Source organism: Hypanus sabinus, chromosome 1 (genome assembly GCF_030144855.1).
Source record: "Hypanus sabinus isolate sHypSab1 chromosome 1, sHypSab1.hap1, whole genome shotgun sequence".
Taxonomy (NCBI): Eukaryota; Metazoa; Chordata; class Chondrichthyes; order Myliobatiformes; family Dasyatidae; genus Hypanus; species Hypanus sabinus.
The window spans coordinates 51,727,275-51,754,294 of NC_082706.1; positions in this window are offsets into that span (position 1 = coordinate 51,727,275).

Consider the following 27,020-nt stretch of genomic DNA (forward strand, 5'->3'; position numbering starts at 1 on the left):
TTCAAACTTTATAGGTCCAAATCTATGAACTGGTTATTAACTTGTAAACCAAATTAATACAGACTTGAAAAACAGTAAATTTATTAGACAGCTAAGATCGAACATTGATCCTCAAGTAATTGTTGAGCTTCATCCACAGATTTAAACCATTTACATGATTTACCAGGCAGAACAACCCTTAGGCAAGCGGGAAATAGCAGATCTGGTTAGAACTTTCTTTGATAGAGCTCAGACATACTGGTTTAAAAAGCATTACTTCAGTACTGTAATCTTAGACCAAACAAAACTTGAGGTCTCCGTATTCAATAACCCCTTTCCAACGGGCAATTCAAATTAAATGCTTATTGCTATGCACATAGTGGAATAGGAGTATGACAGGTCAAGGTTTCAGTTCTTTTGGGGGGTTTTGCTCTTAAAGCACAGTGGAGCAATCAAGTATAGGGGAAGTAGAAAAAAACTTCAGAGCCAAAAACGTCCATTAAAAATTGAGAAAAAGATTTAGTAAGGTCACCACTCTCAATGTCTTCAGCAAGACCTATTATTCACAAGTTCTGTCTATGACTGCAATTTTCCAGGTCAATAATCTTAGCTTTATATTGTTCCGGTGTTTGAGTGGTCAAAGTTAATTTCTTTTCCAACAAGTCTAGCTTATGGTCTCTCTGTCCACCAGCTTCATCGAGTTCAGAAATTTGCCATTGTTGTTTTTCACACTCCTGCTTAAGTGTTCCCAGTCTATTTTCGATCTCCTTTAACAATACTTACAGTTTCTAATATAAATTTGGAAACAATGAGTGTTTTAGAGGATGGTATATGTCCAACATATAAACCTGGGATCTTGGTGTTCTGAAGACAGATGGATCGAGGGTCAGTGTCATGACAGGAAATCTGTGTGTCATTGGGGGAGTCGGAATAACAGCAGTTGGGTGCCCAATTTTTTGGATACAGCAGTTAAAAAAAGCAATGTCGCAGAGATGTAACATCATACACCAGTGAGTTGTTTGTTATGTCTTCCCGCTTGCTGGGAAAATGGAGACACCTCTTTCTCCCTTATAGGGAGAGAGAGTGAGCCTGTGGTATGCCAGACACCAGGTGAAACGCGAAATCTTTGAGGTAACTGCAAGTCTGTGTCTTTGCTATTACTTTGCTCATGCTTGAGTGCTCGTTGACCAGTGCCGATGCTTTTTTTGCTGGTGGGGGGAGGGTGGATTTTTGCTCACTGCCACTTACACACAGGAGTGGGAAGCTGGGGGAGTACTTTGGGGTTCTAACAGTTAACGTTGTTCATTCTTTGGGGCACTCTGTTTTCAAGGATGGTTGCGAAGAAAAAGCATTTCAGGATGTATATTGTATACATTTCTCTGACATTAAATTGTACCATTGAACCTTTGAAATGAAACTGCATATTCTCTCAATCAACCCCTATCGGTAATATCCAAATTGTTGGAAGAATTGGTAGCAGTCTGTACAGTGGCATTGAAAATCTTAATCTTGTTTTACCTAAGAAAGGTGGCACATATGCCCTGAGTGGACAAGAATGTTGCACTGACACACCAGATGAATCAGGAGAATATAACTCACTTGACAGATCACATACAAGAGGCCATCAAGAAGATTAAGGAAGTAGCAGACCAGTTCCGCAATTATAATCCCACTGGAAGCTTGTGTCCATTGGGGATGATGATGGGTTGCTCTCTTGCATTGTGGAGTGAGTATTGGTATTATAATATTGGCAGTCATCCTCTTGAGATTCCTTGGCAAGGCATTTGGACCTGGAAGAAGAGAGTATTCAAAGATCAGTACTTGTTGTTGCAGATGAGGAAGGATTTTCCTTAGAATGTTTAATCACAAAGTGTTTTGCTATAAGTTGAGTTTGTATGTGACAGGATGCATTTAATGTCCTGATTAGGTTAATAAATGATGTGGCCTTGAGTACTGTAGCTGCTAAATGGAGGAACTGACAACAGCCACGGAATTGCTTGAAAACTTGTATAAAAACCCAACTTTATAAGCTGTAAATCAGAAGCAACCTGCCATCCATTGAGGAGTGGAGGTGCTTCTCCTTGCGAGTAATGAACATCCCTTTCAAAAGATCCACTCTGTGTTTTTTGGTTCTCTGCATAAGATCTATCAAAAAGGTACATGACAGAGATGATCCTTAAGAATCTTTCCAGCTCACTCAGCAAAAGAAGGTAACTCACGTTTCAGAGGTATCAAAGGAGTGGAACTTAGCCCTTCAGTGTCTCACTTCAATGTTACATTCAGTCCTGCTGGAGGAATAGACACATTAGGAACACAGAATTACAGGAAGCTACATTAAAAGCTGCAGGGACAAAAATAAATAACCCAGTGGAATCTCTGCATAAGTATAGACCGTGAAAAGGAGAGAACCCCACTGCATTTGTGATAAAGTTATGCTCAGTTTTCTCAAGTGTTTACAATCCCATTTTGGACAAGTGAGACTTGATTCAACAAAGAGTATTAACTGGCTTAAGACTCTGGGTTCGCACAGTACTGAGGAGAGAAGAACAGTATGTGAAATGTTCAATCCCATGGATCTCATAACCACTGAAATATAGTTTTCAGAAGGATGAAATGAGAATGGGAGAAGGAAGGAAGGAAGGTACAATGGAGGATAAGGGGAAACAGCGTGTGTAGTGGCAGAATGAAAGGAGACAGGAGTCTATCAGGGTATAACGCCATCACGCTCAACAGTATCACCGATTAGAGAGGGCAGTTAGAATGTTTATATTCCTCCATTTATGAATACCTCTTCCGGGGGAGGTATAACCTGTACAAAAAGGACAGGTTACACCTGAACCCAAAGGGGTCCAATATCTTAGTGGGCACATTTAATAGAGCTGTTAGGGAGCATTTAAACTAATTTGTCAAGGGGATGAGAACCGGAGTGATAGGGCTAAGGAAGGGGAAAACAGAAATAAATCAAAGATAGCGTGCAACAGAGATTATAGAAAGAACAGACAGGAGATGAGGCTTAATCAAAGCCAGTGTCATGAGTTACAGGGGAATAGAGGCATGGTGCACTTAAATCAGACAGCAACAAATACTGGATGAAAATGATGTACTTGAATGCACGCAGAATAAGGAATAAAGTGGATGCTCTTGAAATTTAGCTACAGATTGGCAAATATGATGTTGTGGCCATCTCTGAAACTTGGCTAAAGGATGGCTGCCATTGGGAGCTGAACATCCAAGGATATATGGTGTATCGGAAAGATAGGTTGGTAGGCGGGGGGGGGGGGGGGGGGAGGGTGTGGCTCTCTGTATAAGAAATAATATTAAATCATTGGAAAGAGATGACATAGGATTGGAAGGTGTAGAATCTCTATGGGATGAGTTAAGAAATGGCAAGGGTAAAAGGACCCTAGTGGTAGTTGCATACAGGACTCCAAACAGCTGTCGGGATGTGGATTACAATTTCCAGCAGGAGATAGAAAAGGCAAGTCAGAAAGGCAATATCATAATAATCATTGGGGATTTTAACATGGAAGTTGATTGAGAAAACCAGGTCAGTACTGGACCTCAAGAGAGAGAATTTGTAGAATGTCTAAGGAATGGCTTATTGGTACAGCTTGTTGTTGAGCCCACTGGGGGATTGGCTGTACTGGATTGCCTGTTGTGCAATGATATGGAGGTTATAAGAGAGCTTAAGGTTAAGGAACACTTAGGGAACAGTGATCACAATACGATCGAGTTCACTTGGAAATTTGAGAGGGAAAAAATAAAATCCAATGTGTCAGTATTTCAGTGGAATAAAGGAAAATACAATGCCATGAGAAGGAAACCGGTTGAAGTTGACTGGAAAGGGAAATTTGCAGGAAGGACAGCAGAGCAGCAATGGCTGGAGTTTCTGCAAAAATGAGGGAAGTGCAAGACAGATATATTCCAAATAAGAAGAAATTTTCAAAAGGAAGATTGACACTACCAAGGCTGACAAGTGAAGTCAGAGCCAAAGTAAAAGCAAAAGAGAGGACCTACAAGGAAGCCAGAGATAGTGGGAAGATGGAGGATTGGGGAGCTTCTAAAAACTTGCAGATGGAAACTAAAAAGGTCATTCGGAAGGAAAAGGTGTATTATGAGAGGAAGCTGTCGACTAATATCAAAGAAGATACTAAATGCTTTTTAAGTATATAAAGGGTAAAAGAATGTTGAGGGTAGATAGAGGACTAATACAAAATGACTCTGGAGATATTGTAATGAGTGATGCTGAGATGGTAGAAGAACTGAATGTGTATTTTGCATCAGTCTTCACAGTGGAAGGTGTCTGCAGTATACCGGACATTCAAGAATGTTAGAAAATTGAAGTTTGTGCAGTGAAAATTACAACTGAGAAGGTGCTTAGGAAGCTTAATGATCTGAGGGTGGATAAATCTCATGGACTTGATGGAATGCACCCTCAGGTTCTGAAGGAAGTAGCTGGAGAGATTGCAGAGGCATTAACGGTGATCTTCCAAGAATCTATAGATTCTGGCATTGTACCGGATGACTGGAAAATTGCAACTGCTTCTCCACTTTTTAAGAAGGGTGGGAGGCAGCAGAAAGAAAACTATAGACCTGTTAGCCTGATATAAGTGCTAGGGAGTTTGTTGGAATCGATTGTTAGGGATGAGATTACGGTGTACCTGGAGGCATATGACAAGATAGGCCAAAGCCAGCATGGTTTCCTAAAAGGAAAATCCTGCCTGATAACCCTACTGAAATTCCTTGAGGAAATTACAAGCAGGGTAGATAAAGGAGATGTAGTAGATGTCATGTACTTGGATTTTCAGAAGGCCTTTGACAAGGTGCCGCACATGAGGCTGCATGGCAAGATAAGAGCCCATGGAAATACAGGGAAGTTACTAGAGTGGGTGGAACATTGAGTGATTGGCAGAAAACAGAGAGTAGGAATAAAGGGATCCTATTCTGGCTGGCTGCTGGTTACCAGTGGAGATCCACAAGGGTCTGTGTTGGGATTGCTGCTTTTTACGATGTATGTCAATGATTTGGACCAAAGTATGAATGGATTTGTGGCTAAATTTGGCAATGATACAAAGATAGGTTGAGCGGGTAGTGTTGAGGAAACAGAGAGACTGAGATAGTTTAGGGCAATGGGCAAAAAGGTGGCAAATGAAATATAATGTTGGAAAGTGTACGGTCATGCACTTTGGTGGAAGAAATAAATAGGCAGACTATTATTTAGATAGGGAGAGAATTCAAAATGTAGAGATGCAATGGGACTTGGGAGCCCATGTGCAAGATACACTAAAGATTATCCTCCAGGTTGAGTTGGTTGTGACGAAGGCAAATGCAGTGTTGGGATTCATTTCTAGTGGTCTAGAATATAAGAGCAGGGATGTGATGTTGAGGCTCTTAAGACACTCTTGAGGACACACTTGGAGTATTGTGTGCAATTTTGGGCACCTTATTTTAGAGAAGATATAGTGACATTAGAGGGGGTTCAGAGAAGATTCATGAGAATGGTTCCAGGAATGAAAGGGTTACCGTATGAGGAACATCTGGCTGCTCTTGGGCTGTATTCCCTGGAGTTCAGGAGAATGACGGGGATCTCATAGAAACATTCTGAATGTTAAAAGGCCTGAACAAATTAGATATGGCAAAGTTATTTCCCATGGTAGGGGATTCTAGGACAAGAGGACACGATTCAGGATTAAAGGTCATCTGTTGAGATGCAGAGAAATTACTTTAGTCAGAGAGTGGTAAATCTGTGGAATTTGTTTCCATGAATGGCTGTGGATGCCAAGTCATTGGGTGTATTTAAGGCAGAGATAGACAGGTTCTTGATTAGCCAGGGCATCAAAGGGTATGGGGTGAAAGTAAGGGAGTGGAGATGACTGGAAGAATTGGATCAGCCCATGATTGGATGGCAGAGCAGTCTCGATGGGCCAAACAGCCTACTTCTGCTCCTATATCTTATGGTCTTATGGTCTAATACCATGGAAATGTTTCAACTGTGATCATAAGGGTCATTTTACTAGGGTCTGCCTAAAACCCAGATGGGTTGGGAATGATTAGGATGTAACATTTGCTTCACTATCCCTGGAAAGTCAACCACATTATCCAGAACATGATAAACAGGGTGCAGAGAAGAATCCAGGACTATATCTAGATTTACCTACAGAGAGCACATTAACTGTGACAGGCAGTTGCGCTGGAGTTCACAGCAGGGTGGGATGTTGCAGGGAGACTCCTGGTAGAAACTAGTTTAATAGGCTGCCCCTGTAAAACTTCTTTGGGACACAGGAGGCTCTTGAACCACCCTAAACACATCCACATACAGTGCACCATTGGGAAACACAATACACTATTATTTTATCTGGATTTAATGAGCATTCACAGTGGGGCAGTTGATTACACCTCTGAACATACAGTTGGGAAAGCTGAATGTGGCCCACTCAGTTGTGCTCATCTACTTGCCAACTGCTCAAGAACATATTCTGGAGGATGATTTGATTAGAAAAGCAGGTTTAAGTTGTGAGCTGATTAACTATATTCTGTGCAAGGTATTTGGACTCATAGGAAGAGAGTATTAGAAAATGGGTTCCTGGTGGTGCAGACTAGGAAAAGGGGCTCTGAGACTGTATCATGAAATGAATTTCTTCAATGACTTTGATTTCTGTATTCTAAAACAGAAGTTTATGAAATTATAATGATGTCATGTAATTACAAAAAGGAATATATTCAAAACATTGAGATTTTTTTGTGTTATTTTTTAATATGATAGAATGGAACCTTTATAATCCCAGAGTGCTTTACTTTAAGCTAAGTGTGTATGTGACAGGAGGCATGGAATGTCATGGTCATTGGTCATTGTGTAACTAAGGGGATGTTGATATGCAATGTGGCCTTGAGTGCTCTAGCTGCTAAGTGGAGGAGCTGGCTCCCAGAACAGATTACAGCCACAGAAATGCTTGAAATCTTGTTTAAAAATGAACTTTATATGCAGTAAATGTGAAGCAGCCTGCCTTCCATTGAAGGTTAGTGGTGCTTCTCCTTGCAAGTAACAAACATGGTTGGAATAGATCCACTCTGTGTTTTTGGTTCTTTGTTATAAGACCTAGCAAAAGGTACATGACAGAGATGATCTTTGAGAACACAAAAGCAGAAGATAATTCGCAGCTTAGATGAAGCAAAGGAACAGAAGTTAACCCTTCGATGTCTAACATCAGTGTTGCACTCAGTCCTGCTGGAGGAATAGGTACGTGTGATTTACAGGAGGCTGTATTAAAAGCTGCAGAAGCTCATCGAGGTAACCAGGTGGAGGCTCTACATAAGTGTAGACAGTTGAAAGGAGAGCATCCTACTGCATTTGTGATAAGGCTATTGTCAGTTTTCTCGAGTGTTTACATTCCCATTTTGGATAGATGAGATTTGACTCGATAACTGGGTATTAACTGGCTTATCTCTCTGGTATCACACATGTAAGACTCGTTGCATCTAGTGGCTTGATCTTGGGTGTGGTGCCCACTACCTGGCCAAACTTTAACACTCTTGTTTGGCTGGACACTACGTGTTGTGTCCCCTGTGCAACGTCAGTACCCCAAAGTAAAATTCAGTCCACAATGTGTGGTGAAACGATTAAGATTTTATATCTAAGTATGGAGTTAGTAGAGAAACAAAAGAAAAGGAAAACAAATAAAAGGCGATAATAATCTGATAAACATGACCAGTGCACAAACGTGGGAGCTCACGGATTCCCGTTCGCTGATCCTCCTCCGCTCGTCGTCGATCCCTGGGCTCCCACCCCAAACCCAAGCCCAGTGGCTCCGGCATCCATCCCCTCAAGCCGCGTCTTCTCTCTTCTTCCTCCTTGCGCCTTCTCCCCCAAATCCCGCACAAACAGCAGCTTTCAGATACACAAGAAAGAATAACATTTATCCCAAATGGTTAGCAAATGAATACGTCTCATTCTCACTAATTATAACCCGAACATGCTGCTACAGAGAACATTACCTCATCAGTAACATTACAGAGAAACCATTTTATTAGTCTTAGCAAGTAACATGAAAGAAGAAACCCCTTACACACAGTACTGAGGAGACCAGAAGAGTGTGTGAAATGTTTGATCCCACACACACACTGAAACATGGTTTCTCAGAAGGATGAAACAAGAATGGGAGAAGGGAGGGAGAAAGGTACAATGGAGGATAAGGGGAAACAGGTTCTAAAATGTCCCCTATAAGAGAACAAGGTGTGTAGTGGCAGAATGAAGGGGGATGGGTTGTCTAACAGCGTACACCCCATTATGCTCAACACCACCACCTACTGGAAGGGGTGCTCGAAGACGCGGTCAGAATGTCTATATTCCTCCTGTTATGAATATCCACGATCCCGATCGAAATGTTTCAGTTTTGCTTGGGTCTGACCTCAACCTAGATGGGTTGGGAATGATCAGGACATATCAATGTCTTTGTTATCCCTGGAAAGCCAACCGCATTATCCAGAATGTAATGTTCAGGGTGCAGAAGAGAAGCCATGACTGTATCCAGATTTATTACAATAACAGTGTCAGGCCTTGGTTACACAGCTGTCCACCACAGGATGGGATGGTACGGGTAAACCCCTTGTCGAAGCAAACGTAGGAGGTTGCCTAAAATATTTCTTTAGGACCCCGGAGGCTCTTGACCACTCTAAACACATCCACAAACCGTTATACCAAGTTGAGAAACACAAGATACTATAACTTTAACTGGATATACTGGGCATTCACAGAAGGACAGATGACTACACCACTAAACATACATTTGGGACAACTGGGTGCCCCAATCAGTTGTGCTCATCAACTTGCCAACTGCTCAAGAACATATTCCGGAGAGTGGTTTTATTAGGAAAACAGGTTTGAGTTTTGAGCTGATTAACTGTATGATTTAGCAGCTTAATGTTGATAGAGGGCAGGTCCCTGTAGATATTCTAGTAGAACTATGTGAGGACAAGATTGAATCAGAATCAAAATCAGGTTTATTATCAATGGCATGTTACGTGAAATTTGTTAACTTAACAGCAGTTGTTCAATGCAATACATAATATAGAAAAAAACGAAATAAAATTAAGAGTAATAAATAAATAAATTACAGTATACGTGTATTGAATAGGCTTTAAAAAACGTGCAAGAAACAGAAATCCTGTATGTTAAAAAAAGTGAGGTAGTGTTGACGGGTTCAATGTCCATTTAGGAATTGGATGGCAGAGGGGAAGAAGCTGTTCCTGAATCACTGAGTGTGTGCCTTCAGGCTTCTGTACCTCCTACCTGATGGTAATAGTGAGAAAAGGTCTTGCTCTGGGTGCTGGAGGTCCTTAGTAATGGATGCTGCCTTTCTGAGACACAGCTCTCTGAAGATGTCCTGGGTACTTTTTAGGCTCTTTCGAAGATGGAGCTGACTAGATCTGTAGCTTCCTTTGGTCCTGTGCAGTAGCCCCCACCCCCATACCAGACAGAGATGCAGCCTGTCAGAATGGTCTCTATGGTACATCTATAGAAGTTTTTGAGTGTATTTGTTGTCATGCCAAATCCCTTCAAACTCCTAATGAAGTATAGCTACTGTCTTGCCTTCTTTATAACTACAGCAATTGTAATGCTTTGTAATTTCAAAACATTAAATTAATTCAAATCAAGACATGAAAGTTTGAAAATGTGGATGTAACTTCATGTTTAATTTATGCAAGGTGCACTTGTATCAAGTGGTAGTGTGATGACACATGCAACTTATGTATTTATACATACACCCCATCGTGGATTATTTAAATGAACAACAATGCTTCATCAACCAATGTATACAAATAGACTCTTCTCAGGCTTCCAGCTGGGTACAGGTATCGACTTTAGTCAGCTTTTCAATGACAAGATCTGCCATCTTCCCTGGGGGCATGTCTCGTCCAGTGGTATATACACCCCTATCCCTCCTAATGGGTTAGTCCTCATCCAACCAGGTTTCCGTGCTCTCAACTTGCTTACAATTCAATTCTAGTTCTTACTTAGAGTGAGATCTTCATCTTTGTTAAAATTCTTTTCCTTTAGTTTTATCTTAATGGCTTCTTTCACCATGTGGTCCCAACGCCTTTGTGGCACTGAAGTCAAGCCTAAGAGCATTGTCAATGCAATGTTCTGCTACCACCGATATCTCCGGGTAACCCAGGTGGATACACCTCCTATGCTCCTCAATGTCATGAGCCCCAATTTGCTGATATACACTGCTCTGCGTTCATAGGGAATCCTGTAAACTTCAGCTGCCCTGAGTCTCATATCATCTTTGATTTGCATAACCTGTGATTTGAGCTTCCCTGTGGGAAACCCATGCACATGGTCTTATACCTAACAATACCAGCCAGCATCACATCTCACAAGGTAGAGTGGCTCTTTCTACTTTGACTGTGCAGAAACTATTTCAGACTCAGAGAGTTCCAGGATGAAATAAGACGATTAAGCATGGCGTTCCTACAGAATGGCTACAGGGTGAAGAAAACCAATTGAGCCCTTGAAATAGCCAAAGGAAGAAGCAGGAAAACTAACAAAGAGGTGAGTTGTAATCTTAGTCAGCTCCATCACAGGCACTATACATTTCTAGTATCTCCTCCTCACACATGTTCAGTGTTCATACAGTTCTAGTGTCTGCTCCTCCTCACACACAATCAGTGTTTATACTGTTCATGTATGTCCTCACAGACAATCAGTGTTCATACAGTTCTAATCTCTCCTACTCACACACGGTCAGTGTTCATACAGTTCAAGTATCTCATCCTCACACACGGTCAGTGTTTATACAGTTCTAGTATCTCATCCTCACACACGGTCAGTCTTTATACAGTTCTAGTATCTCCTCCTCACACACTGTCAGTGTTTATACAGTTCTAGTATCTCCTCCTCACACACTGTCAGTGTTTATACAGTTCTAGTATCTCATCCTCACACACTGTCAGTGTTTATACAATTCTAGTATCTCCTCCTCACACACTGTCAGTGTTTATACAGTTCTAGTATCTCATCCTCACACACGGTCAGTGTTTATACAGTTCTAGTATCTGCTCCGCACATATGCTCAGTGTTTATACTGTTCCTCAATCTCCTCCTCACACAGAGTCAGTGTTTATGTAGTTCCAGTGTCTCCTCCTCACACACGGTCAGTGTTTATACAGTTCTAGTATCTCCTCCTCACATACGGTCAGTGTTTATACAGTTCTAGTATCTCATCCTCACACACGGTCAATCTTTATATGGCCACTCCTATTTCAAGCAACCCCTGCACTGTCAATGCTATTCCCTCTTCCACTTCTGGTCTTAGAGGGTATTGTGGTCTCCTGGGTGGAATTGCTCCCCTTTTCAGCCTTATTTCCACCGGACTCGCTGTTTTTATTTTCCCTACGTCCGTGTCATGCTGTGACCGCAGAATAGACGGCAACTCATCTAACCTTTTATCTTTCTGCTGTCCTCTTTCCTTTCCCAGCAAGGGCAGGTGTGGTTGGGGAGTTATTTCGAGCTCTCACTGTCCCTACCATATCTACACTTACCATTATTTTAATACAATTGTTGTCTTCTGATACCCACACCTCTGGCGTGATTTTCCTCCACACTGTCACGGTTTCAGCACTCTTAACTAAGGGTCCTAAGTCTTTAGACTGATATCCCATGTTTACCAACAACGTTACCTGGGGCGCAGCCTCCAGTATCCTGTACCATTTTTCTAAAAAGGTGTTCCATTTAACTTGTAAATCTGCCCATTGCTTTCCAATTATCACAGCCTCCCCTCCCAGGTGCTGCTGGGTACATGCCTCCAGGTGCCATCTCTCCTCTAACTCCCTGTTCTGAGTCTCGTCAAAAATCACTGTACAATGTAGCTCAGATTTGGGCATTACAGCCCTGGGTAATATAGCCTGCACGCCCTTTTTCCATTTCTCCCAGGTTTCCTGAATCTGATCTGCGATGTCTCCTATCCAAAAGACATTAGCCTTCTTGTCTTCTCGCACTATCAATTCAGCCCCTGCTCTTCCCACACTCAGCCCATTTCTGGTGCATTCTAATTTTAATTCCAATTTCAATAAGGCATCTCTGCCTAACAATTTAATTGGAGTTCCTTTAAATACTAGCACCGGCAAAACAATTTCTTTATTTCCCATTCTCAACCGCACTGGAGCCGTGCACTGCGTCAACTGTGTTTTCCCCAAGAACTCTACTGTCTTAATAAACTCTCCTGACATGGGAAGGTGAAGGGCATACTGTGGCTGTACAAGTGAACGTGGCTCCAGTATCTATCATCATTGGTGTCAGTTGTCCTTCTAACATAACCTGAACAATGGGTTCCTCATCTGCCTCCCTTGTTATCATTGGGTAATGTCCCTTCCCACTCAAGTTCTCGGGGCACCCCTAATACCTCGCATAGGGGTTCACAGGTCCACTTGGGCCTGTGGGTCTGGTCCTTGGCTAAACTGTAGTTCCCTTCTTATCGGTTCCTGCTGGTGTGTGACAGGCCATGGTGTAAACGGACAATCTCTTCTCATGTGACCCTGCTGATTACATCCCCAGCACAATCTCTCTACTTCTCTTTCCCCCTGTTTCCTCACTGGTCCCCTTTGCCCATAGCTTCTCTGTCCCCCTCCTTGGAACTTCCAGTCCTGTCTGGGCTGTTTGAAATTAGTCAGTTCCTGATAGGGCATTTGTGGGAATGCTGTCTCAAAGATAATTATTGGCATAGGGTTTTCCAGCCCTTGTCTTACAGTATGATCGGTTCCCCCATATAGCCGTGCTTCATCCAGTTCGATGTCTGTACTCGGACCAGTGGTTGCTGGCAGCATCTTTTTGCTTTTCTCTTTTTCCTTCTTTGAGCTCTTCGAGCTGCATTTGTATTAACTTTCTTTGTACCTCTTCCTGCTGCTCAGCCAACCTTCGTTTGTCTTTCCGGTATTTCTCAACCGCATGGACTACGTGGTCTCTAAATTCTTGTGGGGTTATTGACGTTAGCCCAACCACTTCCTCCAGTTTGGATTTTACTTGTGGAGGCATTGCATCCAAAATGCTATGTCAGAACAGTGAGGTCATAAATAAGCTATTCTCCACCTCTTGCTCAGTCTCCAGTCTCCACCTTTTCAACTGGTTTTCTACGTAGGCTGCTGGGTTTTCAGTGTCTCCCAGTGGATCCTCTTTTAAGGCTTTGGGGTCCACTTTGGGTGGATAAAGCTTCCTGAGGGCCTGCCATACCCTCTGCCTCACTCTGTCAAACCCGTCTCCATCAGTTCTTGGGTCGTTCGAGTTTACTATGCCAGCCATTTCCATTAGTTCGTTAAATTTGGAGGTTCCCATCAACCTTATCAATAGTGCCTTCAAATCTCCCATAGCCAATAATCGTCCCACTGTTTCTTCTTCAAAGGCTCTAATCCATTTCCCTGCTCCTTCATGTAAATTGGGCAGAGTGGTTTTCAGCCCTTCTAGGCCCTGGGATCCCCAAGGGATATACTGCACTTGTCCTGACCTCACTTGTCCTGATCCTTTAACTAACAATGGCATCATTCTCCCTCCTTCTTCCCACCTGCCCTGGCTCTGCTCCTCACCTGACTCCCCATCTGTCTCAGGGTATGTCTTTACTGCCTCCCACACAAATTTCTCCGGGGTCCCCCTCTTCCCTCGGTCTCCCTGTGGAGTCCTTCCTTTCTGTCCTGATTCAATGCTTGGTTGGCCCCTGGAGTATTTTTTGCATCTCCTCTGGCAACCCCCTCTCAGTAGCTTATCTAGCTCTCTCTCTACTTCCGCAAGTCGCTCCCCTACTGCCTCCTTCTGCTCTTCTAGGTTTCTACCTCCTACCTCTTCCCCACAAATTCTCACGTCCTCTCTCTCTCCACTTACCTCTTGCTCCTCCAATGAGTCACCTTCTTTTCTAGTCTGTCCGTGTCCGTACACCTGTGGCAGGGACTCCTGATCCTTACTTGTGCTTGATTCCCTTCTCTCTTGTGTTGTTCCAAGAGTCTCATCTCCTATCTTTTTTCCACTTCCTCTTGAATGCCTCATCTCTTCCTGCCCTGATGAGCCACTTTTCTTTTCTAGTCTGTTTATTTCTATGGTATAACCGATACTCCTCATACTCTTTTTCCTCTCTTAAGTATTTCATCCGTTCAATCCCTTCTTCCATTTCTCTCTGTACCTGTTCTATCTTCATCCTTTCTGCCTGTATCTCCTTCCATATCGCCACTTTTTCCTTCTCGTATTGTTTTTTTCCTCCTTATTATCCCAAACTTGTACTTCTCCCTGCATGTTTACTGTTCCCGTCAGCAGGGGGCACTGCTAGGGGTTCCTTCCTCATTATAGGGAGGGAGTTTTTCTGTTTCTGTCGCATCCGGGTACGGAGCCGAAGACAGCTTCTCACTGTACCCTTCTCTCTCTTTAACAAGCTGTTTCTCCAGCACCTTAGTGTCTTCCTTGCTTGTAATCAATATTCTACCTGTCCTCCTCAGCCTCTCTCCCTCCGTTCTGAAGAGTTTTAGCACTTCCATTTCTCGTTCTCTTTTTTGCTCTCTTTTCTTAGATTTATCTTTTGGTTTGTAATTTTTAATTAGTCCCTCCATTTCTTTGCACAAACTTACATCAAACGTTCCTTCTCTTGGCCACTTTGTGACCAGGTTATTGGTTCTTTTCTCCCATTTTTCTGAAGTTTTTGTGATCTCATTTTCAAGTAACGGGAATTTTTTGCTCAGAATTTCTACTACCGTTCCTTTACCTGTCATGTTATTCTCTCTTTTCAAGGTATTGCGGAGATTCACAGTTTGTTTACTGGATAATATTAATTACTCTAATTCTACGCCTAGTCTAACACCACGTGGACTTTTTCTACACTAAATTCACTCTAATTCTACACACCATGTGGACTTTTTCTTCCCAGGTTAACACCACATGGACCTTTTCTTCCTAGTCTAACACCATGTGGACTTTTGCTTCCTATAACACCACATGGACTTTTTCTTAACCAAACTTACTCTAATTCTATGCCTAGTATATTCTGTTCTGCCCGTGCAGACCTCCTTTCAGAGCGGTACCCATAGAACTTTCTCTAAACACCTCGCCCGTTCAGGCCCTTATCTCTTAAGTCGGTATCCAGGAGGATTTTCTACTCTAAACACCTCGCCCGTTCAGACCCTTATCTCTTAAGGCGGTATCCAGGAGGATTTTCTACTCTAAACACCTCGCCCGTTCAGACCCTTATCTCTTAAGGCGGTATCCAGGAGGATTTTCTACTCTAAACACCTCACCCGTTCAGACCCTTATCTCTTAAGGCGGTATCCACGAGGATTTACCAACACCACGTGGACTTTTTCTTAACTTAACTTCTTATTAACTTATTTGTACTTACCCTCACTGCAGTGTTCTTGATCAATCCTCTGAGCCTCCTGTTAACCCCCAATTCTGCCAGATTCTTTGGACCGGAGAGACCCTTCGGCAGTGGTTCCACACATCTGAGACTCCAAGACCTCCCCAAAGCCAACAGAATTCTTAGTCCAAATTGTCGCAAAAAGCGCTTACTTTTTGTTTGGGTGCACCCTTAATTCTGTTAGCCTTGTGGGGGTCCCTAGAGGACTGGGAAGCGTCCCCAATCTGCCGTTTCCTTTCCGCGGGTCTCTATCCGGTCCTGCCGCGGTCGCCAATTATGTTGTGGTTTCTCGTGCCTCACAAATGACCAGGAGACGCAGAAGATTCTTCAAGAAGGTTTAAACTTTAATTTGCAAATCAAAGCTGAAACAGTCATTGAGCTAGTCGCTGATTGCTCACCGATCCCTGGACACGGCATTTTTTATAGCAATCTCCTGGTCCAGTTGCATTAGCATATGTAATCGATCTATAGTTGCGTATTACACGTATTACACGTACATCATGTCCCTATTGTTCCTATCAATTGGCTTAATCATGTTCTAATCTACATCTCTTAGCTACCTCTCATTAACGTACCATTGTCTTCTACATTTTTAAGACTTCAGTCTCCTACCAAATTGGGTACATGCATAGCAAATAATAAACTCAGAACTGAGCAATGTTCTAATCTACATTTCTTTAGCTCTTTAGCTAACTCTCATTAACACACCATTGTCTTCTACATTCCTAAGATTTCATTCTACTAAATTGAGTACATGCATAGCAAACTGACTACATAGTTTTGGTTACAAAGCAAATGATACAAGTTTTATACTCCATAATATTTTTATACTCCAATACTCGCAGGGTCATAGATGTCAATCAGGTTGGGGGTGATGCAATCTCTCCCTCAACCAGCCCACTTTGCCCGAGGGCATTCACGTAGCAGAGCATCTCAATCCACAAATCTGTCTCCAAGAGACAATGTCCATGTCCTGTAGCGTTACATCGCGATGGGGGGGGGGGGGGAGAAACGTGACATCCTGCACGTCTCCCCCTCATGCCTTTTGACTCAGCCCAACAGGGATCTGGCGACTCTCACAAAGGAGGGGGCTACGGACGTAACACCCCCTTTCTTCAACGCTTTTTTTACCATCGGGAAAAAACGTAACAATACCAAGTCTTACAAGGGGGTTAGAATCCAACACAACACCAAAGTTTTTTTTTCTACAGAGTAATGCAGTTATACATTCAATTCAGTATCTAAACAGTTAATGATTTCAGTGTCACTTTCTTTAATATCTTAACATCTTGTACCATACTAACGTCTTGTAGCATCAGACTTCAATTTAATAACCACCTATTTTATTATTTTTTTTCAGCAACAAAACTAAGGAGGTGTGCTCTTAGCATACGTGCATCTACAAAAGTTTATGTAAATACTAGACTTTCAGTCATTTTCAAACTGAACAGGCAGGCTTCCAAGGGCGTTGTCTTTATTATTCACAGGCTTTGTCAAAATCCCGTACAACCGGCTTTGCTATTTAAAAATGGCATCCCCCTTAACCGTCGCCTCTTTTCCGGGGAATTTCAGTAAGGTGGTGAGATAAACCCTCGCCTGCCTGTTCCTTAGGAATTATTTTATCAACACCGTGTCCCAAACTTAGCCCATCTTCTGAATTTCCACCCCCCTCTGTAATTTTACACAGGTGGCTAACCCTCTCGTCAGGCCCCTTCAGACTATGTGGTTTCAGTTCGACTTCCTTGCTCAAGCAGCATTTCAAATTCTGCCCTTTTACCCCACACGCTGTAATAACAATAGTGTGGGGGGCCCTGTCATATTCCGGCTTAATCTGTAAGCGATCTGCAGGGCTTAAAATTTCGTCATTCGATTTGGGAACTACAGATTTCCCGTTTCCTTCAATGATAATTCTTATCTCCCCATTCTTAAACTCTGCATTAACTTTGAACACACCTTCGAACACAAACACCTGGGAACTCTCACTTCCCACGGTTACCAAGGTTAACCCTTTTTCCACTGAACCAAGTCTATCTGACCCACAAAGACGGCCGTCCCGTTCCACTGAATCAAATACCTCAGACTTTTTCTGAGCTCCGTTACTAGGTTCAGTACCATGTGCATCCCCATCTTGGACTCACTCAAACGGGACATTGGCCTCTTCCAGGCTTTCAATACCCATACCCTTTTCAAATTCTAAATTCCCCCGATCCTCCCAGGTACTCTCTGGGCAACTCCCTTCCGGAGTAAACTCAACCCCGCGGGCTGAAACAACCTCATCTGCCAACGCAGCAGACTTCTTCAAGGTAATCGAGGGGCTGAATGGTCTACTTCTGCACCTATTGTCTATTGTCTATTGTAATGGCATCCTTTTCCTTTAGGACTGCCCTCATTTCATTATGGGGAACACCTTTAGAATTTTCAACTTCTTCAAACAGTTCTGCCAAACCAGACAGATCATCCTTGTCCAACTCTGGAACTCTTAACCACTCTAGCAGTTCCTCATCTTTATTTCTGGCCTCTAGGACCTTTCTCCTCGCTAAGGGAAGATCTACCTCCGCTTCCTTACCCTCTTTTACTTTACTACTCTTCATTTTACCACCCTCTACACCCTCGTGGTACAGGGTCGGTGAAAACGTCTCGGCCAAATCGAAACTGGCCAGATTTAAACTGCTCTCTGTCTCGGCTGACTTTCTCGACAGGCTGCGGGTGACCACGCATGTGGGGTAGATCTTGGAATCTAGTGGCAGGGCCGCAACACTCACTGGTCGGCTGGCCATCGTCATGGCTGCCCGAACCTTACCACCTGCTAAATCATTACCAAGGACGTCCGCGTCCTTCCTCGGGAATTCTGATCGCACCCCTATTTCAACTGGTCCAGACACCAGCTCACAATCCATAATGACCTTATGTAAGGACACCATTTCTGTCCCTTTACTTATCCCCTTTACAGCTACCATTCTCGTCTTTCGACCAAACTCCAGTACCTTACTGCTGATCAATGACAGCTCAGCCCCCGTACGGGAACTGGTGTGTCTCCCTCCCTCACAGACACGGTTCCGTGTGACAGACAAGTCTCCAACCCTTCTCGTACTCTGTCTACCCGAGGCTCTCTTGTCGATCTACTGATTACCACGGCACATCCGATAGGGACTGCTGCTTTCCCCTTTCCTGTTTCTTTCCTTGGAGCAAAGCACCGCGATGCAATATGTCCCACTTTTCCACAATTAAAACAGGTCAAGCCCGGAAATCTCTGGCCTTCTGGCCTTTCCCCCTCGACCTGACCACTAGTTCCCGGCTGGACCTCTGCCTCAGCCGGCGGACTTTCTCAATCATTCCCACGGTCTCTCTGGGTACTTTTATTCGAGGAAATCTTTGTCTTGTGGGTTAGGGCATATTCATCTGTGAACCTAGCAAATTCTGAGATGGACTTATCCGGCTTCTCATTCAGATACATCCGGATATCCTCCGAAACACACCCTTTAAATTCCTCAATCAGAATTAACTCCCTGAGACGCCCATAATCTTCTCCCACTCTCTCTGCGGTGCACCACCGGTCCAAGAGCACACCCTTCTCATAGGCAAACTCGGTATGCGTCTGATTCCACCCTTTCTTTAAACTTCTAAACTTTTGTCTATACGCCTCAGGTACTAGCTCATAACCCCGGAGAATGGCCACTTTTACTTTGTCATAACTCTCCTCCTCTCCCTCCTCCATGGCCAATGCCGTATATGCCCGCTGTGCCTTCCCCTGTAACACACTTTGTAACAGCGCCACCCACTGACCTTTGGGCCACTTCTGATTCACTGCCACCTTTTCAAAAAGCAAGAAGTAACTATCGACGTCCGTTTCCTTGAACGGATGTACTAGCCTCAATTCTCGACTAACATTGAACCGCTCCTCTCGGTCTGACCCCGGAACTCGTGGCTCCTGCCGTAACTTCTCCATCTCCAAGTCATGCTTTCTCTGTTTCTCTTTTTCATCTGCTTCCAGCTGTTTTACCTTCATTTCATACTCTCACTCTCTCTCTCTCTCTCTCTCGGTTCTCTCCCTCTCTTGCTCTCTCTTGGCCCTCTCCCTCTCTTGCTCTCTCTCGGCTGCCTCCAGCTGCTTTAACTTAATTGCATGTTCCAACTTTGATTTCTCCAAATCTAACTGAGCCGTCCTACTAGCGGGTGCCTCTTCAGGGATATTTTCCAATATCTCATCTGTAAACACCTTCTTCCCAATATAATACTGAGTTATTGCCCTTCGCACCTCTTGGTTTTTCATTGACAACCTCACCCCTGCGAGGTTTAACTCCTTCGCCAATTTTATCAAGTCCGATTTGGAGGCCACCTCCAGCGCCTCCAGAGTCGGGTTTTCTATAAATTCACCCACGTCCATCTTTGCTGATTTCCCGTCTGGCTACCCGCGTAACCAGATCCAAGTTTTGGACTTACAATCCCGATTCACTGGCCTCCCAATTTGGTGTCAAATCCCGAGACGAGAACCCCAACTTTGTTACGAAATTCCCGTAACGGGGTCACTTACCAGCAAAGATAGAGAGGTCCGTTGAAGTCTGATGGTACTATTTTTAAAAGTATTTACTGATAAAGGGCACAAAAAGAAGATTAATGCAAACATACAGATAATATACGTCGTCAATACTACATCTAAGCGCGGGTATAATAGTAACCGATAAGAAATAACTCTATCGTTGTCTAGGGGTTACTGTATTGTCCGATGGAAAGATAAGTCACTATCAGTTCGTTGAAGCTGCAGCGTCGTTGGGTTTAAAAGTGATGCGGTTTAAACTTGCCCAAGTCTTTTATGATGTCAATCCATTGAGTCAGGGGAGCGGGTTTCCCCGTTGTTAGCTAAAAAGCCGTTTTCCGTGGTTTCAGCCACCAATTCCAGCCACGGAATTGAACGCACGTGGCTTGGTTTCCGATGACCGTCTGCTGTTACGTGGTCCCTTAACGTTTCTTCTGGTGTGTCTGAGGGGTTGTTCCTACAGCCCCTCTTTTATCCTGACTCGTAGGGTCGTAGATGTCAATCAGGTTGGGGGTGATGCAATCTCTCTCTCAACCAGCTCACTTTGCCCGAGGGCATTCACCTAGTAGAGCATCTCAACCCACAAATCTGTCTCCAAGAGACAATGGCCATGTCCTGTAGCTTTACATCGCTATGGGGGGGAGAAACGTGACATCCTGCACATCTCCCCCTCATGTCTTGGGCCCCTTTTGACTCAACCCAACAGTGATCTGGTGATTCTTCCAAAGGAGGGGGCTACGGACGTAACAGTTTATACAGTTCTGGTATCCCACCTCACACATGGTCAGTGTTTATACAGTACTGGTATCCCCCCACACACACTGTCATGGTTTATGCAGTTCTCCTATCTCCTCCTCACACACTTTCAAGGTGCAAAGTTGGACCATTGGTGCCTCAAAAGTGCCTGTAAGTGGGGCGCATCAGCCTTGGACAGCAGCCCGCGTAGAAGGAAAACTCTGATTTCAAACCTCTGCTGCCTCGCAGCCATGTCCTCCCATGGGAAAGGTTCTGGGGTAAACTCTGATGAAGGAATCTGGAGCCCGGGTCCCTCAGGCAGTTTGTTGTTGTTTACAACTTCACTCTAGCAACCTCTGAGATGACACTGGTGTGAAGCTGTATTGGTGCTTGCCTTCCCCTTGGACTACATCAGTGACGTGGAGAAGGGAATCTGCTGCAGGGACAACTGCCGGTTCTTCAAATTTTTCACCCTGGCTTCTGTCCTGGGTGGACACAGTCCACCAGAGGCACAAACCCATGGTCCCCCGGGATCAACGGCTGCCTGGTACTGGTAGGGGCAGGTATAGCACTTGTTCTGCTTGTAAGGATAAGTGCAAGGAGGGAGATCATTGAGGAGGGATGAATAGACGAGGGAGTCGTGCAACGAGTAATTCCTGTGGAAAGCAGAAAGTGTTGTGGAAGGAAGATGTGCTCGGTGGTTGGGTCCCTTTGGAGATGGAAGTTCCAGAGAACTGTGCTGGGCATGGAGGCTGGTGGGTTTGTAGGTGAGGACAAGAGGAACACTACCCCTGGTGTGGTGGTGGGAGTGTGAGGTGTAGTCAGACAGGTGCTAACCTGCCCCTACACCTTCTCCATCACAACCATTCAGGGCATCAAACAGTCCTTCCAGGTGAGGTGAAACTTCAGCTGTGGGCCTGTTGGGGTCACCTCCTGCATCCGTGGCCACCCATTTTAATTCCACTTTCCATTCCCAATCCTGATATGGCCTCAAATAAAGCCACAATAAAGCTGCACAGGTTGGTGCAACAACACCTTATATTCCGTCTCCAACCTGATGGCATGAACATCCATTTCCCAAACTTCCGGTAATGCTTCCCACCCCACCCCCATCCCCTCTTCCCTCTTTCTCCTTGTCTCCTTGCCTGCCCACTGTCTCCCTCTGGTGCTCCTCTCCTGATATCTTTCTTCCATGGCCATCTGTCCTCTCCTATTAAATTTCTCCATCTCCAGCCTTGTATCTCTTCCCAGATCTTTACTTCATCCCTCCCCCTCTGGGTTTCATCTGTCAGCTGGTATTTCTCCCTCCCCCCCACCCCACCATCTTTTAAATCTACTCCTTGTCTTTTTTCCTTCAGTGCTGCTGAAGGGTCTCAGCCCGAAACATTGACTGTCATTTTTTCTGTGGATGCTGCCTGGCATTTCGAGTTCCTCCAGCATTTTGTGTGTGTTATTGGATTTCCAGCATCTGCAGATTTTCTCTGGTTTGGGAATGGATATTGAATGGATGGGGCAGGAGATAAGCCCTGGGAAAGGTAACAGAAGAGAATCAGAATCAGGCTTACCATCACTGGCATGTGTCCTGAAACTTGTTAACTTAGCAGCAACGCACACAAAATGCTTGTGGAATGCAGCAGGCCAGGCAGCCTCTATAGGAAGAAGTACAGTCAATGTTTCTGGCCAAGACCCTTCGTCAGGACTAATTGAAAGAAGAGATAGTAAGAGATATTAAAGTGGAGAGGGAGGGGAGTTCTGAAATGATAGAAGACAGGAGGGGGAGGGATAAAGTTAAGAGCTGGGAAGTTGATTGGAAAAAGGGACACAGAGCTGGAGAAGGGAGAGGATCATGGGACAGGAGGCCTAGGGAGAAAGAAAGGGGGAGGGGAGAATCAGAGGGAGATGGAGAACAGGCAAGGAGTGATTGTGAGAGGGACAGAGAGAAAAAAGAAAGAGAGAAGAAAAGGGGGTGGAATAATAAATAAATCAATCAGGGAGGGGGTAAGAAGGGGAGGAGGGGCATGAACGGAAGCTAGAGAAGTCGATGTTTATGGCATCAGGTTGGAGGCTACCCAAACAGAATATCAGGTGTTGTTCCTCCAACCTGAGTGTGGATTCATCTTGACAGCAGAGGAGGCCATGGATAGAATTATCAGAATGGGAATGGGACATGGAATTAAAATTTGTAGCCACTGGGAGATCCTGCTTTCTCTGGTGGTCAGAGCGTAGTGTTCAGCAAAACCTTTGACAAGGTGCCACACATGAGGCTGCTAAACAAGATAAGAGCCCATGGAATTATGGGAAAGTTACATACGTGGATAGAGCGTTGGTTGATTGGCAGGAAACAGAGAGTGGGAATAAAAGGATGCCATTCTGGTTGGCTGCCGGTTACCAGTGGTGTTCCACAAGGGTCCGTGTTGGGGCCGCTTCTTTTTACGTTGTATATCAATGATTTGGATTATGGAATAGATGGCTTTGTGGCTAAGTTTGCTGATGATACAAAGACAGGTGGAGGGGCCAGTAGTGCTGAGGAAACAGAGAGTCTGCAGACAGACTTGGATAGATTGGGTGAATGGGCAAAGAAGTGGCAAATGAATTACAATGTCGGAAAGTGTATGGTCATGCACTTTGGTAGAAGAAATAAATGGGCAGACTATTATTTAAACAGGGAGAGAATTCATAGTTCTGAGATGCAACAGGACTTGAGAGTCCTCGTGCAGGATACCCTTAAGGTTAACCTCCAGGTTGAGTCGGTGGTGAAGAAGGCAAATGCAATGTTGGCATTTATTTCTAGAGAATAGAGTATAGGAGCAGGGATGTGATGTTGAGGCTCTATAAGGCACTGGTAAGACCTCACTTGGAATACTGTGTGCAGTTTTGGGCTCCTTATTTAAGAAAGGATGTGCTGACGTTGGAGAGGGTTCAGAGAAGATTCACTAGAATAATTCCGGGAATGAGAAGATTAACATATGAGGAACGTTTGACCACACTTGGACTGTACTCCTTGGAGTTTAGAAAAATGAAAGGGGAACCTCATAAAAATTTTAAATGTTGAAAGGCATGAACGGAGTGGATGTGGCAAAGTTGTTTCTCATGGTGGGGGAGTCTAGTATGAGAGGGCATGAATTGAAGATTGAAGGGCGCCCATTCAAAACAGAGATGCGAAGAAATTTTTTTAGCCAGAGGGTGGTGAATCTGTGGAATTTGTTGCCACGGGTGGCAGTGGAGGCCAAGTCATTGGGTGTACTTAAGGCAGAGATTGATAGGTATCTGAGTAGTCAAGGCATCAAGGGTTATGGTGAGAAGGTGGGGGAATGGGACTAAAGGGGAGATTGGATCAGCTCATGATAAAATGACGGAGCAGACTCGATGGGCCAAATGGCCAACTTCTCCTCTTTTGTCTTATGGTCTCCCAGTCTGTGTTGGGACTCTCCAATATATGAAAGGCCACACCGGGAGCACCAGGTGCAGTATATCACACCAGCCAACACACAGGTGAAGTTTGTCGGTTAGTGCTGACGATAGGTCTCTGCCTGAAACGTCAACAGTGCTTCTTCCTATTCTGGATCTGATTTTGTGTATTGAACTGGACTTGATAAGGGAACTCAAGGTAAAGGAGCCATTAGGAGGTAGTGACCATAATATGATGTTTTAATCTACAATTTGATAGGGAGAAGGGAAAATTGGCAGTGTCAGTATTACAATTGAACAAAGGGGACTATGGAGGCACACGGGAGATGCTGGAGTCAATTAAAAAAGATGAAATAGCGGCACATTTGGATAGCAGTAACAGGATTGGTCCGAGTCAGCATGGATTTACGAAGGGGAAATCATGCTTGACTAATCTTCTGGAATTTTTGGAGGATGTAATTATGAAAATGGACAAGGGAGAACCAGCGAATGTAGTGTACCTGGACTTTCAGAAAGCCTTTGATAAGGTCCCACATAGGAGATTAGTGGGCAAAATTGGAGCACATGGTATTGGGGGTAGGGTACTAAAATTGGTTGGCAGACAGGAAACAAAGAGTAGGGATTAACAGGTCCTTTTCAAAATGGCAGGCTGTGACTAGTGGAGTACTGCAAGGCTCGGTGCTGGGACCGCAGCTATTTACAATATACATTAATGATTTAGATGAAGGGATTAAAAGCAACATTAGCAAATTTGCAGATGACACAAAGCTGGGTGGCAGTGTGAAATACGAGGAGGATGTTAGAATACAGGATGACTTGGACAGGTTGGGTGAGTGGGCAGATGCAGTTTAATGTGGATAAATGTGAGGTTATCCACTTTGGCGGCATGAACAGGAAGGCAGATTACTATCTGAATGGTGTCAAGTTAGGAAAAGGGGAAGTACAAGAGATCTGTGTGTTCTTGTACATCAGACACTGTAAGTAAGCATGCAGGTACGGCAGGCAGTGAAGAAAGCATGTTGCCCTTCATAACAAGGGGAGTTGTGTATAGGAGCAAAGAGGTCCTTCTGCAGCTGTACAGGGCCCTGGTCAGACCACACCTGGAGCATTGTGTTTAGTTTTGGTCTCCAAATTTATGGAAGGACATTCTTGCTATTGAGGGAGTGCAGCTTAGGTTCACGAGGTTAATTCCCGGGTTGGCAGGACTGTCATATGTTTAAAGATTACGGTGACTGGGCTTATATACACTGGAATTTAGATGAGAGGGGATCTTATTGAAACATATAAGATTATTAAGGGATTGGACACGCTAGAGGCAGGAAGCATGTTCCCGATGTCGGGGGAGTCCAGAACCAGAGGCCGCAGTTTAAGAATAAGGGGTAGGCCATTTAGAACGGCGGTGCTGGCTAAAGGGCCGAATGGCCTATTCCTGCACCTATTGTCTATAGATGCTGCCTGGCCTGCTGCGTTCCACCAGCATTTTGTGTGTGTTGCTTGAATTTCCAGCATCTGCAGATTTCCTCGTGTTTGCGTAACTTAGCAGCAGCAGTTCCACACAACATATAATATTGTGCCGAGCATTTGGTCCATAATGACAGACGAAGAAGCTCTTGCACTCAACAACGGTTTTATTAAACTTATATACAATAACCATTCAAAGACTTTAAATTCTTTACAGTTGGTACCATTACTGTCTTTACATTTTCAAAGTTCAAACATTTTGCCGCCCACGTGGCACTTTGTTCTTTCATATTTACATTCAGGGGGTATACCCCCAACCCCTCTACCCCTCAACTCCCACGGGAGAAGAATCCTAGACTGTGGTCCTTCCCCACCGGGCCCTTGCGGTGGCTGCACCGAGTTTGAGTGCGTCCCTCAGCACGTACTCCTGCAGCCGAGAATGTGCCAGTCGGCAGCATTCCCCCACGGACATCTCCATGTGCTGGTAGACCATCAAGTTTCAGCCCGACCAAAGGGCGTCTTTGACAGAGTTGCTGATCTACCAGCCGCACCGGATGTTGGTCTCCGTGTGCGTCCCCGGGAACAGCCCGTCGATCAGAGAGTCCTCTGTTACGCAGCTGCTGGGGGTGAATCTCGACACTGCCCCTTCCATCCCCCTCCACTTATTGTGATAAACACGAAACAAACGAGGCACCATGACCCGGAGAGTGAACCCAAACAATCTCACACAGACGGGGGAGGTGACCATCACACACCCCGGTTACAGTTCTGGTGACCCACAAATACACAAGCAAAAAACTATAATCCAAGCTAAAATGTAACAATAAATGAACTGGACCCATCCCACAAACCACTTTAACCCAAGAACAATAAACAGTGCTGGTCATTAGAAATGCAGGGGCGGGCTGTCGACCACGACCCCGACCCCGCCCAGAACGTCTCATTATATTCGAAGAAAAAGAGTAAAAAAAAGTAAGTAAATAAATTACAGTTGGATTGGAGGCCTGACCAACGAGACTGACTGACTGACGAGAAAACTCTGACAACCGAGTCTTCCCCTTCGCCAGTTCCGTCTGTTTGACCCGAACCTGATTCCCCACAGCGGCACGACCCACATCCCCGCCCCTCTCTACTGGAACCAATCACAGTTCGAGTCCCGGCACCAAGCTGTCCCGCCCTCCTTTCTGTCCACTCAGAAACTGGTACACTGATGAGTGGCTCCCGATTGGTCCAATGGAGTAGGCAGCAAGGGTCCGCCCGGAATGTCCCGGTGAATGCGGAAGTAGCTTTGTTTGGATCGGGACGGCGACGGAGGAAGATGAAGCGTTGGTGGAAGATGGAGTGTTGGTGCAACGGTGGGTCCAGCTCTACACATTTCCCCATCCTGTAACTTGTTCAGTTTCTAAACTCGTCCATGTCTCTGCAACCCCACCTTACTCCCTGCACTTCTGTAGGTGTCCGTCCCATCCACCGGCTGACTGATGGGAGACGGACACAACTGTACTCCAGTCTGTCGGGAG